At 37.7% G+C, this 19,861-nt stretch overlaps 1 long non-coding RNA gene across 1 annotated transcript; it reads right to left on the minus strand.

The window, feature by feature from the left end:
* Positions 1 to 16,827: 16,827 nt before the first annotated feature.
* LOC149198128 (uncharacterized) lies at positions 16,828 to 18,202 on the minus strand. The gene is made up of 2 exons (XR_016254251.1): positions 17,956 to 18,202; positions 16,828 to 17,723 (listed from the first exon to the last, which is right to left on the minus strand). It is a non-coding gene; the product is annotated as an uncharacterized LOC149198128 (long non-coding RNA).
* Between the last annotated feature and the right edge of the window lie 1,659 nt (positions 18,203 to 19,861).

Consider the following 19,861-nt stretch of genomic DNA (forward strand, 5'->3'; position numbering starts at 1 on the left):
AAAAGACGCCGAGTTCTTCCTTTGTCAGACTCGTTAAAACCTGATGACATCAGATTTTGTCGAAATGACGTACCAAAAGCATATGCTATCCCCATCAAGCTTGTTAAAAATAATTGGGGTACTCGCCAGAAATGGCGGGGGGAAAAAAAAAGGAACCATAATTACCGTCGTGTCGGCAGTATGTCGCTCTTGAACATGGCACTTCTCTGCTTCCGTGTCCAGGGTGGGGATATCTCATCTCATATTTTTCACTTGCTTCCATGGACTTGGGTACCCTATTTGACCTCTCATCTACTCATTGCCTCGTCATCATGACCTTTGATCCATCGATGTCAAATACTGCCAATTCCATTATCGTGCCGCCGATATGTTCAAGAGAAGTTGACCTCTCAAAAGAAACAACCTCCCTCTGATAGTTCACATGATCTTGATTCACAACATTATCTTTCTGTCTCGTGTCGATGATGTGGGAAACATTATGGCCCACATTCGATCAAGGTCACCTCCTGTCGACTCCAGCTCATTATCCAGGAAGCTGATCTAGAGACTCCCTTCCGGTGCCTTGGAGCCTGCATGCCTCAATGGCAGGTTCTTCGTGTTCGACGTGAGGTTTTCATCATTGGCCTCCGATCGAATGATTCTACGGGTGTTCGACGCCAGCTCATTAATTCGCACGCCGTAGATTGTACCTATAGTACCTTGAGGGCCATTGTCATTATTGGTGGTACCTCTCGCGTCTGTTAACAATTTCCACTATTGACTGGTAATCAGACGATGTTCATGCATGTTCGACTTCAGCTCATATATTCGCATGCTTGAACTTGTACTCTTGTTCGGGTCGAGATGGAGCGCAAGACCCTGGATTATGTCTGTTGTAATCCAGGAGTGATTCTTGATACATGACTCATTCACTGGATGGCTGCGACCATGCCTGAGTCTATTCATTGATCCTAACCAGATGGCTGCGTCCATACTACGGATCTAGATTATTTATGTACTCTCTTATGGATGGCTGCGACCATACCACGTACATCATGTAATTGAACTATCAGTCGTGTCTCTTAATGCAGATCCTCGGCAGCAGCTATATGTGTTCTTGTGTGTTCCTATAAAGCATTTCACCCCTCTCTCTCCCTCTCGGACTTCATGCTTTAGGGGGCATCTGTTACACAGTAATTTGTCACCATTGGTCACCGTCCCTATCGCTCCGTTCCCGTACATTGGAGGACGAATTCCGGGACCTGTGAACAGTGACATAACCCAAAAACACTTGCATTATGTTCCCTTGAGTATGTACTTCATGTTCCCTGAAGACACCTTTTGCAAATTCTCCCTGAGAAGTGCTCTTTTTCCATTGGCGCAGGTCCACAGTATCTTACCCGCGCCAATCACTGAGATCCTCAAAATAGGGCGCGATCATTGGCGCTCTGTCACAAAACAACACCCGTGCCAGCCCAGTTTGGTAATGATTTTTGCTAAACGCATGCCCGTCTGTTTTTTCCCTTCAGATCACGAAGTCTTTTGAGGGAAAAATCCATCTGATAGAGGTCGAGAGTCATCATCTATCCTTGACATCTATCCACAGTGGCTTTTCAGAGATAATGCCAATCGACAATGGGTGTCCTGGTTCATCGAATCTTTCTCCCTTCTCCATCTATAAATATATGTCCTCATGCATTAGACAAGCTAGTTCTAGAGTTGAAGTTTTTGGAGGAATTCTAGTTGTGATTATACTTGTCGTGAGTGATAGTGAAGCATAGAAAGGTTATGCTGCCGGAGAGGAGGTACATTGCAAGACACATATAGTTGCTCGCCCAGCCAGAGGAGAGGTTCAACGTCAGAACCTTGGTTGTAACTTTTCCTGTCTATTATTTATTAATGAACGACTGCTGTTATGGTTCCAATCTCATTGTCTATTATAGTGAAGTTTGATTTATTTCCTTTCTGACTGAAATATAGTTGTGCCTTGGTGGATTTTATGCTTGTCTTTGTTTCTTCCTTTGCATGTGCAGGTGTCCGTTTGCAAGGATCGCAAGGATTGTGACCTGCCGGAGCGAGGGAGCGGGAATACCAACTCTGCTTCGACTATAGCGTTGGATTCCAGGTTGGTCTTCTTAATTCACCTTTAATGTACAACTAGGAACTTGCGTGGCAGCGTGAATTGATTGTGGCTAGTTATGTTTTAGGCTAGTGGGATCGCCTCTGTCCGCAGAGGGGATTTACCTATCCAACAATAACCTCTGGACTTTATCTTTTACAACTAGAAATAGTGAATTTCTAAGTGAAAATTCTGCAATAAACTCCCAAATTCTCTCTTAGGGTGACACTCGAAGTTCACCGAAAGTAGAGGTGGAATTTCCACTTGGAAACTCCTTGTCCTAAACAACATTGATTGACTTCGCTAAACAACTCAAACAAATCTCTCCAAAATTAAAAAATGAAATGCCAAAATAGAATGATAAAAATGAGGCTCTAGTCTTCCTTTTATTGTTGCTTTCACTTCCTCATATGATGGTTCGATTTCTCTCCTGCTATGTTTTGATACCATGGTTTGATTCTTCCCATGGTTCGATTTCCCTTTTTAGTAACCCCCACAACTTATGTTCACTTAAAGATATATATATATATTGTAATTCCTAACCGTTGCCTTTTCTCCAAATTTTATTTAATATTTCCACAACTTATTTCTCCTAATTTTATTTATCTAAAAAAAGTTATTATTTACCAAAATTGAAAAATCGAGAATTTCCCTTCGCAAAATTATTAATTGGGGAAATTACATTAAAAGCTTCACAATGTTTCTCTGCTTTGAACCACTTCACTGCCCTTTCTTTTGGCCTATATGTTTTTAGGTATTGTGCCTATACATAACCCTTATACATTGTTGTGTGTTTGAATAACATCATTTGCTTTTGTAGATGGCTATGTAGACAACCCAAATACTTGAGGACTACATTTGGGTTCTTAGAAGAGATACCCAACAATATTGCCATTTTATGGAATTCTATGGTGTACTCATGTACACTTTGCCCCTGTCTCTACCTAATGTAATGCCATCGAATATATTTGTTCTTTAGAGCTAGAATTGTGGCTTTCTAAGGGTTTTAAAATCCTCCCATCTAGTTAATAAAGGATCTCCTTCTAGCTTAAGGGTTTCCATGCGACTTTCATGCCGGATCAAGGCATGGCCTTCTAATTTCAAATGAGTAAATGAAATTTTATATTCCTCATCCATGTGTTGACCTCTAAAGTAAGCCTCTAATTGTTGCAACCAATGAATGAATTTCAAAGCATCGATATCGCCTTGATACAACTTAATGTCCACCTTCTCTTCCATCTTGAAAAGAGACTATTAATGGTTCATGACACTAAAAGTTCACTGCTCTTTTTTGAGTTCTTTCTTGAACTTCTTCTCTGTATCATCTTCGTAATCCCTTGATTTTCCCTCCAATTTGACCATTGATTTGGAACCTCCAACTTCTCCGAACAAGTCGAGTCTATTGGTTAGGGCCACCATGAGGAAGCTCACATTATAGTTTATATTTGTGACTACACTTCTCTCCATGCAAGTCTCTCTTCCACATGATTTCGAGCTTTATTATAAATAATTATGTTAACCATGGCTAGGATTTTACAATGTCATGTTTATATTGCTTCTTGGATCATCTGCAAATTTCCACAAAATACTTGAAGGAACCTATTATGATACCCATATGATCTATAAACTGCTATGGACATTCCACTAGACATTTCGTCACAAGAAATCTATTAAAGTAAACAAAAATCCATATTATGGAAAGTTAATTCTTTTAGATTCTATATATGATTTAGTTGTTTATACATGCTAGATAAAATGTGGAAAATAGAAAACAAGGATATACAATCACTCACAAACCATAATGAACACCAAGATATGCTCTAGGAAACCCATACAAGAGAAAACCTAGTTGGAAAGTGAAACTACTATGCTCTCTTTCGTTGAGAATGGAAATGATGCAAGCACATAAGAAAATACACTCTCTCTAGAGTTTCCTAAGACCTATGGCCTATGGAATGCTATAGAACAAAAATGTTATGCTCTCTCTATCCACACTCAACTAATCTACTCTACCGTAGAACAAACTGCAAAAAAAATGGAATGTAATCCCTTTTCCTCGTGGCTTTATTATTACACAACTCCATAACCAATTAGGACTTAGATTTGACCCATTCAACCATCAACATGAGTTACAACTTGACCCTTCTAGAGTCTTCTTAATATTCCTTGGGTAGCTCCTTTCCTATGAGAAACAAGGGTTACATGGCTTCTTATTGAATTATGTTAGTCAATCATGAAAAATCACCTTCTAGGAGACAAATTTTCCATAGAATCTCCAATTGAGATGATTCTTGCATTATTGAAAAGATGTTGATGTTTAATTTCAAAACCTCACTTAAGGCCTCAATATGGAATTTGAATTTTTTAGTCCCCAATTTTGCAAACTAGTATTGCTAGTAAAAATGATCCTATAAAATAATTCCTATTTTTTTTTCACTAGGAAGCGTAAATGACAAATAATATAATAATGATCCATCAAGATCCAAAATAATTATAATATTTTATCAAGAAAAGCCTATCTAAAAAACACAATATAAATAATGACATCATCACATCCCAATACTTAGATAGCATAAAAACACAACATACAATTGGAAAATAACAGCTCAGAGACATCTGGTAGGAATAACAATGTACCCAACAATTTTCTTTAAATCGGCCTACATTAACAAATAACAGTCACCCATATTTAATCATAACTATCTACTACTAATTTAATAACTAATTTAAAATAGATTTTCATACTGTTTATATATATATGATTTCAAAAGTATAACTGATACCATGAAAACACAACAATAAAAAAAAATGGAAAGATGCAAAAATACGCTTCGTGGGAATGGAAATGAAAAATACTCGAAACATTAAAACATTAGTATATAGGTTATGAATAAATTGAAGATTTATCAAGTATGATGGATCATTGGAGAACTCACAAACATTAGAATATGATATTAAGTCGAGAACCCTAAAAAAAAAATTGAAAACATTTCTATTAACTGCAGATGAAAAGACGTGTAAACAAATCAAGACGGTCATCAAAGATACACACATATGCCATGCGACCAGTAGAGAAGGCTGCTGCGACGGTTTACAAAGGTGAATTCCACATTATAATGTAAAACGGCTTTCAAGTTTTTAAATCTCTCCGGCCAACGGCTATACTTTCCGTACGGTAGATTCTTCGAAATTGATGGCCAGATAAAAAGTCAACATTAATTTTGAAACTTCTCACTTTTCTGCAATCGAGATTTTAGACTTAAGGAATGCAGTGGTCTATAATGCGATTTTTTGGAAGCTTTTCTAGTGAGTTTTTCTCGGTCAAAATCCGGCAGCAATTTATTGGAATCGCAAGTTTGATAGCTAGTTTCTGCACAATCAAAGCGTCCCAGGAGTTTTTCAGGGTGCTGAATCCAAGTATGCAGTTAAAAAACCATTTTAAATAATACAAATCAAGATTTAACCTCAATTTTTTCCGCCGGATTCGGTGACCGGAATCTCCAAAAAATCGCATTATAGAAAAAAGAATTACCGTAACACCATAAAAATAATTTTCTTCTTGAATCCTATTTGTCTTTTCCTTCAATATTTCATGCAGGTAAACCTTGTGAAATCATTGGCAGGATTTACAAATTTACAAATCTCGCTATGTAGACCACTTCTGTTGTGACCTGGGTTTGATGGTAGATTCATATAATTAAACAAAAAAAGTAAACGAGTTATTTTTATTCCAAGGAAATTATTATTTTTCTCGGTTTGAGTCACATTTAAAACCAATTATAATACTTTTATTTTAAGTAGGTTTTTTTTGGATTAATCACATTAATATTATTTGGTTTACTTTTCGAAACTTCATCAAATAATATTGATGTGATTAATCCTAATGATATGTTTATTATAGTATATTATTTTTTTCTGTTTGACTCGTTAAAAACCAATCACAATATTCTTATTTTAAGTATATTTTTTGGATTAATCACATCAATATTATTTGGTCATGTTTCGAAACCTCACCAAATAATATTGATGTGATTAATCAGAAAGACATGTTTATTACATTATAGATCACAAAAGCTTAAGATCTAACAATATTCTTATTATCATCATGTAATTGTTACAATAACATTTTTCATTATTGAAAACAAATTCTTTTGGAATAATTATATATAAGTTATTCATCATCAGTACAAAATATGGAGAAACAAATTTAACAAGGAAAATAAATAGTGCTGAAATAAATAATGTTGAGATGCTCCAAAAATTATTTTGGAAATTTATAGAGCATCTCAACACTATTTATTTTCGTTGTTAGATCTGTTTATGCATATTTGTTATGATGAAGAACTTCAGTGGTGAGTTCTAATAATTGACACTAAATAACTGATGTGATTACTCCCAAAAATTTTGTTTTCAATGATGTCGAATCACACAGAAATTTGATTTTACAAATAAAATTGTTCGTTTTCTATTCACAGATATTCTTTTATTCACACATCTTCACTTGAAACCGGCTGTGCTCTCTAGCTCCTCTAAAAATTTTATTGCAAGGAACAGATTGTTCGTTTTTTATTCACACATCTTCACTTAAAACCGGCTGTGCTCTCTAGCTCCTCTGTCGATGATCGTGTTGCAAAAAATAGAACAAATTGTTCGTTATGAAGATATATATTTTAGGAAGGGCTTCCACTGCTGTTCACTGTTACCTCCCTCGTTCATTTCTGCAATATGTCCACTGCTAGCACAACCATTCAACAGCTGTAGCTCACCTCTAGGTGGCCCGCCATGAGTTCCACTGTTGCTGCTTGGTATTCTTGGGGATCACCAGCCACAACCATCGGAGCTATTATCTGAAACACGTCTGGTAGACTGCCCGTCGAGAACGTGAAAGCAGCCATGACAACATCACCGAAGCTTTTTAAGCCAATTAAATACGATGTTCCAATAAGACTGCACAACCTAAACATTTTTTTTATGATATTATATTTATAATATGGTAACTTTTAAATTAAAAGGAACACAATCACTCGACCTTTACACTTCAACCTCCACCTCCTAAAAATGTAAAATATGAACACTGGTCAACATAAATATTTAAAATACAGGAACTTTTAATTTAAAATAAATACTAAGGACATCAACTTTATAAAATATTATGTCAATGGATTTAAAAGCTAAGGTTCCCATTGGCCGACGAACTCCAACTCTATGGAAAAGACAGTCGCCATTGCCATGCTTGTCCCAAACACAAATCAACCAATTACGTTGAAAAAGAAAACCAGTTACGCACAGATGGCAGACATTCCCCTGGCTAAATCTATGTGAAAACATCCACAACCTTATTGGAGTGTTTTTTTCTTTCTTTTTCTCACATATATAAAATATTAAAATTTGTAATTAATCTTTTATTTTTTACTACTTTTCAGTAAACCATATTAGTTTTAGTAAAGGTAAATCATTATTTTTCTATTATTATCACACTTCATCACCATCATCATTATTATTACCACACACTTGTATAGTTATGTGATATTTTAAAAAATTTAATATCGTTTTTTTTTAGTTTTTTTACCATACAAAATAGAATTTGATCACATCTATCATGTCTTGGATAGAGGGTGATCTGGTGCTCTGTTAAGACATAATGGATAGAGGGTGATAGGGTGCTCTGTTAAGACCAGTTTTTTTAAACCTGGCCGGCTCGGAACCGACTCGACCAAGTTTGTCTGAGTCGGTCAAAAAAAATTTGACCCAACCATTGAACGGTTCAGCCGGCCAGGTTAATACCGAGTCGACAGAGTTGTGCTCGGCCGAGTCCATATCAACCCGGCCGAGTTACAAACAGCGGCCAGTGAACCCCAAAAAATTGCTTCTTTTTTTTTTATTTTTTTCTAAGTGTGGGGGACTCCCTAGGCTTCCCTGTCTGACTCATGGGTTTCCCCGTTTGACTCTGATCCCTAGTATTGATATGCTATTCATAGTAATGTTAAATTCTTAAATTTTTAACATTACCATGAAATGACTCAAGATGTTTGAGAGTGGTTCCGACTTCATTGGATTTCATATGGAGAAAGTAGAATTTTAGATTTCATTCAAAATCCAGCAGACTTATCAGTTTTCGGGATTTCAGGATTGGGGGATTGCAAAGTTTCCATTGAATTTTGTCATGTATTAGGGTATGGAACTCGTATTTAATCAAGAGCACCAATCCCTCTATGTACCTTGATGTTAGTGACATTGGTTGTCGAACTCCTCCGGGACTCGCTCCCAAACTAGGAGATTTTGAAAATGTCGCTCCTGCTCCCGTTTTCGCCCCCGCCCCCGCTTTCGCTCCCGCTCCCAAGTAACACTGAGGTAGATGATGTTGGCAACTCTAACAGTAGCTAGTAGTACTGGTCACAAACTTTTGTTGTAGAGGCCATTTCTAGCCTCCTTGGTTATGTGTTTTTGTTTTGATCTCTATATCATCATCGTGTATGTATTGGATAGTGCACTGGGTGCCATTTTGATATAATGGATATATTCATGAGCCTACTTTGATCATATGTTGTTTTCTATCTATATTCTAACGCTGTGTGTTTGGAAACATTAATAAAAATCTATAAAATTATGTGTTTTTATAAAAAATAGATATTTAATGTATTTTTTACAACGACCGAATCATTGAAATCAAGCCAACTGAGTCGATACAGAGTCAGATTCGAAGTTTTAAAACATTAGTTAAGACACTCGGTGAAGTCACCGGTTCAATTCCCCGCCCCAAAGGGGGCTATATATTAAACATGATGAATATGTAGTCCTGCCAAGCTTACAAAATAATGATCACTTTATCTATACACAAGTCATTAAAATTTGAAATTTAGTGCATAATCCTAACAAGAATATAATAGAGTATCTCGCTAGTTGGGAGGTCACGGGGTCAAATCTCCTCGAGGCCCTTGGGATTAGACTCTGCTTGTTTGGTAGGGGGTATATCCCTTTGAGTTGGCTTGTTTGGCCTCAGAGTAGATCCCTTTGGGTTGTGTCACGCCCCTAAGCCTATGGTAGTCTTTCAATTGCACTTGGCGAGGTGCGGCACCACCGAACACTTTCTTTTCACCAATACTTATGTTCATGGACTACGCCTAACCACTTGTCCTACTTAGTTTGTGTTTCTCAACCAAATAATTATTATGTTTCCTTTATACCAATGAACACTCATACACATTCATTATCATCAGCAATTATAAATGAAGAACACAATTGCACAGTATAAAAGGAGGGTCAACTTCCTGAACAATGAGTATGCCCGCTATCAATATATTATTCAACTTTACAATGTTTACAAAGCTTTACAAGTATACTTGGGAAACACCAAGTTTCATACTTAGCCAATTTTACAATATTCCACACCTTCGTGTGTCAACCAAAGTTCCTTGCCCGAGCTGGGCAGGCGCGCCCTCACACGAGCTGCCAATTGCTCCTCAACCGAACTTCGTTTCGACGGGTGGGTGACTTCACCCAAGTCACCCTTCACACTTCGCACAGCGGGTGGGCAACTTACCCAAGTCTCCCAAAGACACCTCTACGTTTTCCTTCGAACGACGAGCAACCTCCACCCGCACCTTCACCCGATACAACACTTGTGCGATGTTCACCATGCGGCCTTGCCCAAGGTTGGGCGCATAGAGCTGCGCCTCCTTCTTGCTGCAGCTTCACCTCCTACTTCGCACTTCCTTGTATGCATAGATGAGAGCATTCGAATTGAATGACTCTGCGCTACAAAACTTCGTTGTATATATATGGATGGTAGGGCGAGTCAAGTTGCCCAAGCCGACTCGTCCACCATGTGTTGAACACCGCTACATACTTCACAAAGTTGCCATCATCATCGGTCGGCCTTTGTCCAAGTCGTAGGTTGGCCCGTGGGTTGAGCCAACGCTCCCCACGCCATATAAACTCCATCGCTTCACTTCCTCATGCGCATTATTATTATGTCCTTCACACATTTCTGTCCAAGCTCGCATTTCGTCCATGTCTCCAACTCGCTCGTTCACCAACAAGCTGTCACACTTAACCGGAGGTCGTGCCAAGAACCACAGGTCCTTACATCCTCCTCCACCTGAAGTCATTGTCGTCCTCAACAACATCCCATCCGGGTAGCCATCCACCAAGATCATCATCAATAACCGTCTCATCCTTTGTCCATGATATCAACTCTTCCACATACTGCAAACATCCCTGCAACATATGTAGAATCACCATCTCCATCATGTGTCGTCCCATCCTGTGAACTGTCCTCCTTCCTGCCTGCCTGATGTCAACATCTCTCTGGTACACTGCTAGCCCCCATGACTTGAACTAGTCGGGTGATCAGTCCAATTGTCACGCTCAAATCATAAGAATGCCCATCCTTATGCCTTCATCAGTCTATCTCGGATTCTGCCACATCCTGGACTCACCAAGAATATCTTCCATGCTCAAGTCCATGGAAACTCCATCCCATCTGCAGCATGTCATGATGCTTAATGCCGAACCATTCTTGCACCATCTGTCATACCTGCTCACACTGTTTTAAGGACTCACTGCCATGAGCAGCTAACAATGAGCCCCATCTTCTATGTCATCTAAGAAGATGTAGAGGGAGTAGAGCCTGAAGGCTCACCCTCACTAATAAGCTCAATCCATCTGTCAAGATCCTCTATCTCCATCCTCTGTAGATATGCAACCCGATCCTCCTCTCGGACATTCGGTCTCACATAAGCCTCCTCGTCATCATCATCCTCCACTTCTTCTAGCCTTCTTGACAAATCCAAGATACTATCAGATAGTGTCTTGATAACCAATGACTTCTCGGTAAGCTTTGTCTCAACAGTAGACAACCGCTTACTCATGTCTTCCATGCGTTTCTCATCCTCCATTTGCATCACTGCTAGTTTACAATCAGAGTTTGTCACCCCAATAGTTGGAATACCAATGGTTACATCTTCCCTTCCATCGTAAATGTACAGCTTCTTCAAATGTGGAACAATCATAGCATCATATTGTTTCAAGAATTCCATCCCCAGCACAGCCTCATAGTCATCAATCTGCACTATAGTGAAGTCAACTTTTCCGGTCCACTCACCTAGTGTTGTGTACACTCTTTCAGCTATACCAAGTACCGAATCAAGAGGAGAATTCACCGTCTTCATTTGTGCCTTCACTAGTACAAATTTCAGCTCAATTCTTCTCGCAACATCTTCACTCATGAAGTTATGAGTAGCTCCTATATCTACCATAGTAAGTACCTCCATCTTCATCCGAACATACTCCAAGCTGTTCCTTTCAGGGTCTCTCTAGAAACCACTTCCGTAGCAGCAGCAGCAGCAGCACCAAGAATCTACATCATCCCCACAAAAGGTTCTTCTTTCTTCACATTAGATTGTGCAATAGCGTCCACTTTCGGTCTAGAAAGGCAATTCTTCACCGTATGTGGTTCAGCACAAATCCAACACTTCAATGGCTTCTTCGTCTTCTCATCCGACTTCGAAGCATCATCTTTCTTCTCTTTCGACTTATCGGACGTATTCTTCCTCTTATCAGAAGTCTCATCATAATGCTCCACCAATCTGTCCACAGCAACAAAAGCTTCCTCAAGTGTTTTAATCTTCTGCCCCTTCACTTCATTGCGTGCCCAAGGTTTCAATCCAATAATGAAGTTGAACACCTTGTCCCTCTCCGCCATGTCAAGAAGTTCCAGAACCGCACTTGCAAACTCCCGCTGATATGTCTATAGGTTCCCTGTTTGCTTAATAAACTTAATCTTCATCATTTCTTCCCACATTTCGTCCTAAGGACTGAAATGAGCCTGCAAAGCTTTCTTCATATCATCCCAAGAAGTAATGTCATCAGCACTACCATTGGCAATCTGATCCATCCGTCTTCTCCACCACATCTTAGCATCTTTTGTCAGGAATTAAGCAACCACTTTTGTCTCATCATCAGATAGACCCAAGCGTTCCAAGTATTGCTCCATATCCCATAGAAAGTTACCAAGAGTCTTCAGCTTCTTGTACCATCATAAGATTCCAGTTCCTTGACTTTCACATGAGACACTCCTCCACCTGAGTTATGTCTCATGGCCTTCTTCAACACCACGATCTCATCATTTGCACCATCAAGAGATTTCTGCAATTTCAAGATCTCTGCCAGACCTTTATCCCTTGCTTCTCCAATCTCCTTGACTTCAATTTCAAGTTGTGTACACTTAAGATCAGTGTACTCATGCCGAGTCCGGAGTTCATCAAACTCTTCCCTCATCTGCACATGATCCTCTAGTTCCTTCATGACTAGATCCATCTTTGTAGTCCAGTAAGATTCCAATGCCTCCATTCTCTCTAGTATCTTGTTTATGAAAGCCTCGGTCGCATTGTGGCTAGATTCACCTGATACAACACGAGATTCACCTGCCATTTCTGCTTCCTTCTTCCTTCTTTGTGATCGAGTATCGACCATCCACCAGCTTCACTTGTACCCTGCAAACCGAACCAGTTCTTGTTCCACTTGTGTGAAACCAACTTCCTTCACCTGCAAGTACCTGCTTCACTATCACCAACTTCCAAAGGTATGCACACCTGCACTTCATCACGCGCAACCTTGCTTTGTTCACCAGCGCCAACCGTGAGCTCTGATACCACCTGTCAAAGTGTGTATCAGCTCTTCACTATACACCGGCTTCACCCACTATGAACCGGCTCTGATACCACCTCACAATAGTGTAGTGGGATCAACACTTCTTCATCAACCCGGATATCTACTTTGATCCCACCTGTCACGCCCCCAGGCCTACGGTAGTCTTTCAACCGCACTTGGCGAAGTGCGGCACCACCGAACACTTTCTTTTCACCAATCATTATGTTCATGGACTATGCCTAACCACTTGTCCTACTTAGTTTGTGTTTCTCAACCAAATAATTATTATGTTTCCTTTATACCAATGAACACCCATACACATTCATTATCATCAACAATTATAAATGAAAACACAATTGCACAGTATAAAGGGAGGGGCAACTCCCTAAACAATGAATCTGCCCGATATCAATATATTATTCAACTTTACAATGTTTACAAAGCTTTACAAGTATACTTGGGAAACACCAAGTTTCATACTTAGCCAATTTTACAATATTCCACACCTTCATGTGTCAACCAAAGTTCCTTGCCCGAGCTGGGCGAGCACGCCCTCACACGCGCTGCCAACAGCTCCTCAACCGAACTTCGTTTTGACGGGCGGGCGACCTCACCCAAGTCACCCTTCACACTTCGCACAGCGAGCGGGCGACTTACCCAAGTCACCCGAAGACACCTCCGCATTTTCCTTCAAACGGCGGGAGACCTCCACCCGCGCCTTCACCCGATACAACACTTGTGCGATGTTCACCGTGCGGCCTTGCCCAAGGTTGGGCGCATAGAGCTGCGCCACCTCCTTGCTGCGGCTTCACCTCCTACTTCGCACTTCCTTGTATGTGTAGATGAAAGCGTTCGAATTGAATGACTCTTCGCTACAAAACTTTGTTGTATATATATGGATGGTAGGGCGAGTCGAGCTGCCCAAGCCGACTTGTCCACCATGTGTTGAACGCCCCTACATACTTCGCAAACTTGCCATCATCGTCGGTCGGCCTTTGTCCAAGTTGTAGGTCGGCCCGTGGGCGCGCCATATAAACTCCATCACTTCACTTCCTCATGTGCATTATTATTATGTCCTTCGCACATTTCTGTCCAAGCTCGCATTTCGTCCATGTCTCCAACTCGCTCGTTCACCAACAAGCCGTCGCACTTAACGACAGGTCGTGCCAAGAACCGCAGGGTCTTTCAAGTTGGCTTGTTTGGCTGGAGGATAGATGCCTCAGAAGTTGGTTGATTTTTCCCGTGGATCTAGCAGCCACCAAATATCAATGAACCACCCTTAAAAAAAACCAAGTTGGTTGATTTTCCCTGTAGATGTAGGTAATATGTGAACCACCTTGAAAAAATATATAATAGAGTGAGATTATTTTGATATATGACCACTCTAGTAGATAGATCAGTGAGTGTTTGGGCCAGGGATTGAATGGCACGATTGGAAGGAGTGTCTCTGAAGTCGTCGTTAAAGCATCTAAATGGAAATCCTCGGAGGGTATAACCGACGTGCCACTCAAGGCTCTAACTTCTGCACATGAAAAAAGCTCTTGAATTTAACCTAGAACCTGTCGCAAGAGTAATTAATGCCTGCTGATTAACGCCCAAAATTAACAGAGAATTAAAACCCGAAAAAATGGAGGGTATTCCATCTGTGATTTTCTTTTCATAATTACCCTAATGTTTAAAAATGTAGAATACAAATCTCTCTAAATAATTGAGCACCAGGTATATCTCAACTTTGTTAACATCTTTTTTGGCATTTTAATACGTTTAGCGATTTAAATAATAAAAACAGTGGCTTTGCTCCAGGTAAGGTTAAGATGGATTGTGGATTTATTGCTGGTTGAACAAATTTTGAAACAGTTCAGATATGGTTTATTGCCTAGTAAAACAAACTTTGGTTGAACAAATTTTGAAACAGTTCAGATATGGTTTATTGCCTAGTAAAACAAACTTTGGTTGAACACATTTTGAAACCAGCTTAAGATGATTTATTGCCGAGTAAAACAAACTTTGAGATAGTTCAGATTTATAAATAATATAAAGAATGATTCTCCCATCAAAAGTATATTGAATTTTTTTGCTTTATATTTGATTTCTTTAAAGTTTAAAAGATACATCTATATGATGAAGACAATTTAAATTTTGAAGATGATTTGTACCTGGTTAATTTAATTGCGATTTGCCATTTATAATGAAATTTGAACTTTTGAGTTTTGAGTTTTTCTGAAGCTAATCTCAATTTTAATGTCATTGTAATTTATATTAATGCATATTTTCTTTATAGAGTTATAGACCAATTTTAGATTAAAAAAAGAACATGTTAGATTTATAGAGAAATAAACTTTAAAATTAAAAGCAATTAGTTTATGATGTGGATTTTTTAATTCAAAGCAAAAACATTCATTTAAAATATACCCAAAATTACAATTTCCGAAAAAAAATATCAGAAGTTAATTATAATTTAGAACAAAGATTAAAGTCAATTATAATTTAGAACAAAGATTAAACCTTCATACATTAAATTTATAGATTAAAAAAAATGACAATAATGTATTCATTTATAATATCCAAGATTTTAATCACAATTTTCAGAAAAATAAAAAACTTTGAAACCTAAGATAATACCATATACATATAAAAATCAATTTTATAATAATTTAAGGAAAAACTTAAAACCCTTCTCAGAAAATTATAAAAATTTAGGGAAAAACTTAAAACTAGAAGAGAACCACAACTTACAAGTTCTTTTATAGAAATGAAAAAGACTAACCACAATTTTTTTTTCAAATTGACAATTAATCATATATATTTATTTATGGAAATTGATAGATATTTATTTAAACTGATAACATGCTATATTTTCATTTATTTGTCTTAACTTCAAACATGCTATATTTCATTTATTTGTACTAGTTTGGTTTTACTATACTCACTCTCCAGAAAAAAGACATTCATCCACAATACTAGATGTTCTGGATCACAATTCTCAGAAAAATGCTTGATTGAGCATTCAGGATTAGGCTATGCACAAGACAATATTGTAGAGATCTATGCAATTGAACCATAATTTTTTTAAGAAACAGTTTATCATGCGAAGAGTTTGTAATTTGTGAAGACAATATTGTAGAGATTTATGTAATTGAACCATAAATCTTTTAAGAAACAGTTTATCATGTGAAGACTTCGTAATATGTGAAGTCTGTGATGGAAGAGAACCACAATTTTCAAGACTTCTGTGGAAATTAGACACAGGTCATAACCTCATACATACAAATTGAAATAGCGAAACAGAAATACCTAAATCCACTTTAACTCCAATTTAACCTTTGAATCTATTTAAACGTATTTGTTATAAAGATTGATAAATCGAAAGAAATGTAGATGCCAATAAGATCCAAAGGAAAGAAAGCAATGGAGGAAACATCGAACTTCTTTACCCAACATGGATCAATTTCAAAGAAATATCCAAAATATCATTTTGCCAAATATTATAATATGCTTGCTATTCATTGAAAACACTACAATATTTCAGAAAAACCCTGCGTGTACATTTACAGCGAGTTGAATTCGTACCTTACGAAACTGTCCACAGCCTCCAAAATGTTTTGGGAACCTCGCCATACCAAGAAAGCTGCTCCTTGTTTCCAAATATAGTCATGGTATCTGTATGAATTTATATAACCAAGACAACAATGACCTTGGGAAAAGGCCAAAATGAGGGCAGGAAAATATTACAATTGGTTGGAGATCCAGAGTGTAAAATTTGGCCCAGAAGTCAGGTTAACAGAGGGCAGGATTTAGCCTTTACAATGGAATATCCTGCAAGTAAAAAAGTACTGTATTTTTCGAGCTTCTTCTTTCGGATTTATTATATTGAAAAAATATTGAAATTTTTTATATCAAGTTTTCCAATTATCATTATTTATGATGAAGATAAATCATATTTATTTTGAAGATAAGATGAACCACACTGAATGGTTTGAATAGATCCGGTTTGAATAGATCCGGAAAAAAAACTTAAACCATTTCAAATCACTGAAAAATCCAATAAGATGGATGAAAAAAAAACAATAAGATGGATCTAGAAAAATAAACTCAAACCATTTCATATCACTGAAGCATTAATTATTGGTATTGTATTTTATTTGTAACAGAATGAAACTTTTTCAATCACTCTGGCCAGTTCATACATAACCTGGTTACAATCAACTATAGATCAATCGCTGAGGGACAGATCGGAATTAAAATGAAAGAACAATATAATTCATAACCATGTAAAAGCGACCGGCCCAACTCTTGCACAGAACGAAACATACTACAATCAGCCACTCAACAAATAATCATTAGATTTGCCGTTCTTTTCGATCGAACTCTAACTAGATCATAGTGAACAACCAGAATATACAAAACCAGAAACTATAACGATGCAGATCAATCGAGTTAAACCTAAGTCTTATTTGACTCAAACAAAGATTCAGCTATAATAAAAATTGGAACACTGACATGCAGGGCTTAAGGCACATAACAGTTGTTAGCAAGCCCAAAACAAATCCAGAAGAAAAAATTGTTAGAGATGAAATGGGTTAAAAGCAAAACAAATTCTATAAACAAGTTGCGTAAAGAGATGATGAGGACAAGTGGAGCTCCCTTCAATCCAAGAAATGCGTGTTTAGTGACAGTACATCTCCTGCGTCATGCACACCACTATCCTGTCATGCAGGTCGATTGATTGATTTGTTCAGGCTGCTGGAGAGTCACGGACAGGGGAGTAGAATGCATGAATCAGCAGCTGAACCACCGCTGCACAAGCTTTGGTTGGACTGAAGGGAGCTCCAACACACCCAAACCTGACTCTTTCTCCAAAAAATATTCACAACAGCCTTCCATAGGCCATAACTTACAGTCATACATACATACCTCAGAATCTCATTATAAAAGAGAAAAACCCTATAAGCATCCTCGCCCATAGACATACCTGCTAAAAAAAACCAGGGCAAAAACAAAGCCATCAACAACTTTTTTTCAAAATAAGTAAAAACACAACACGCTATCCAATGCAATCCTTTGGCTTACAGCTCCACATCCAAGGGAGAGAATAAATTTGTGGGGCACCATGGAATTGAGACATGAACAGCAGCCAAACCCTAAAAAACCTCCAAACCCTAAAATAAAAAAGAAATGCATCGCACGTACTTACTAAATCTGCTCACCTTACGATTCGGTGATGAAATCTATTATAGATCTCTACCTCAAAATAGAAACCCCCCGGGTGCGTGAAGACGGGCATCGAACTGAAGATCCTGATTACAACGAAACCCAAAGTCTGAGTTAACATTCCCCCCCCCCTCCAAAATCTATACCGAAAGAGGATAGCCCCCATCTATATATATACATCCTTTTCAGCATATATATAATATGTATATACCACAGAAATCTACTTTCCTTTCTCTTTCACCTTCCCACCTTTCATGACTGTAAAACAGGCCAATGGATTGAAACAAAAATCCCAGTGGTAGAAACCAAGCAAGGTAAGAGCCGAGTGGGAAGTTGGAACACTCACGTGTATATAAGGAAATTTGGGTTCCCAACATTTATAAAAACTAAGAAAACTGAAAGGACTTTTAGAATTGACAGCACTTCTGACTTATATTACTATTTGCTGGCCTTGGTTACTGTGTGTCCCCACCCATGTTAGAAGAAAAGGAATCTATTCACAAGCAAAATACTGTTCGTTCGTCATGCATGTCGCACGCTCCCCAAGCTTACTGTATATATTAACGGTTGGATTGCAAGTCTTCGAGCTACAGATCTCAAGTTGTGGACTGAGCTGTATTCAATGCGATCACTTCCCTGTCCTGGCCTTGGAAAGCTCAATTCTATTTGTCGTGTTTTCCACTCACAGTTCTTGGAACTGACTCATGCATGTCGTCCTCGCCCAAAAAAACATTAAAAAACTTTCTGTCCCTGATACATAGAGTGCGTGTCTTCGTATTTCTATCTATTTATTCTCGCCAATGCAATTGTCCCACTTGTGTCCTCTAGGACTGTATCTTTGCTACTTTCTATATACAGGAATGGTAATTAATAAACCAATATGTAAGATTCTTGTTTCATCAACCCCCAGTGGAATTTCTTACCAAGAAAATTGAATTGTTTTGTACGGCTCTCGGTAGATATTGTGCCATCACATGCAGAGAAGTACACATGTTGACTAAATCAAGCAGGTCCTCATTCCAATCTCTAAATAAACTGGATCATTATCTTCTGTTAACAACTCTAGGTTTTCTTCGAGGTTCATTTAATCTACTTTCTTTCGCTCTCGCAAACATGAGTCTTTTATCTCTTAATTGCAACCATGGCAAAGTTGAGTGGTTTTCTCTCTTTAAAACAGCAGTGGTAAAGTTTATCATAACTTGATTGTGATGTTAACAATGAAGATAATCATTATTTACCATCATTTATTACGTTAGATTTTTGGGATTCAACTGTGTTAAGTAAGTCATTCACGTATGACCATTTCCATGAGAGGTAGTCGTAACTAATTATTTATGGTTTGTATTTGCATTACATGCATTGTAAATATGAATATTTTATGTATTGAAAGTGGTGGATTAGCCTACTCTAATTAATAGATGAAATGAATCTAAATTAGTGGATTAGCGTACTCTAATAGATGAAATGAATTTAAATTAGTGGATAAGTGTACTTTAACTAATAGATGAAATGACTTTTTTTATTGGCATTTCTTCTGATCAATTTTACTCAAAATTTGATAAACGTTTAAAAAAATCATAATGTTAACTTGTTTAATTTGTACAACTAAACTTTTAAAGGTTAACTATCTTATCTATTATTTTATTTTGTTTATTATTATGTTTAATATAAAATATAGTATTTATTTTTAAAATATTATTATTAATCATTGTAGTTCTATCTTAACTCCAGAGCTACTCAGGAGGATAAAATCTCTCTCTTGATCTTTCACACTAAAAAAGGTTTTGATCTCCGCCTTTGGTAGATCCAAATTTAAGATGGATTAAGTTGGTTTAATTATTAACCTTTAAATAAATCACATTAGAGAAAAATACAATAGGAAAAAACTATGGTTTAAGAATA

The sequence above is a fragment of the Pinus tabuliformis genome, chromosome 2_2 (assembly GCF_031772625.1).
Source record: "Pinus tabuliformis cultivar Carrire ecotype Pingquan chromosome 2_2, CPIR1, whole genome shotgun sequence".
In the NCBI taxonomy this organism is placed as follows: domain Eukaryota; kingdom Viridiplantae; phylum Streptophyta; class Pinopsida; order Pinales; family Pinaceae; genus Pinus; species Pinus tabuliformis.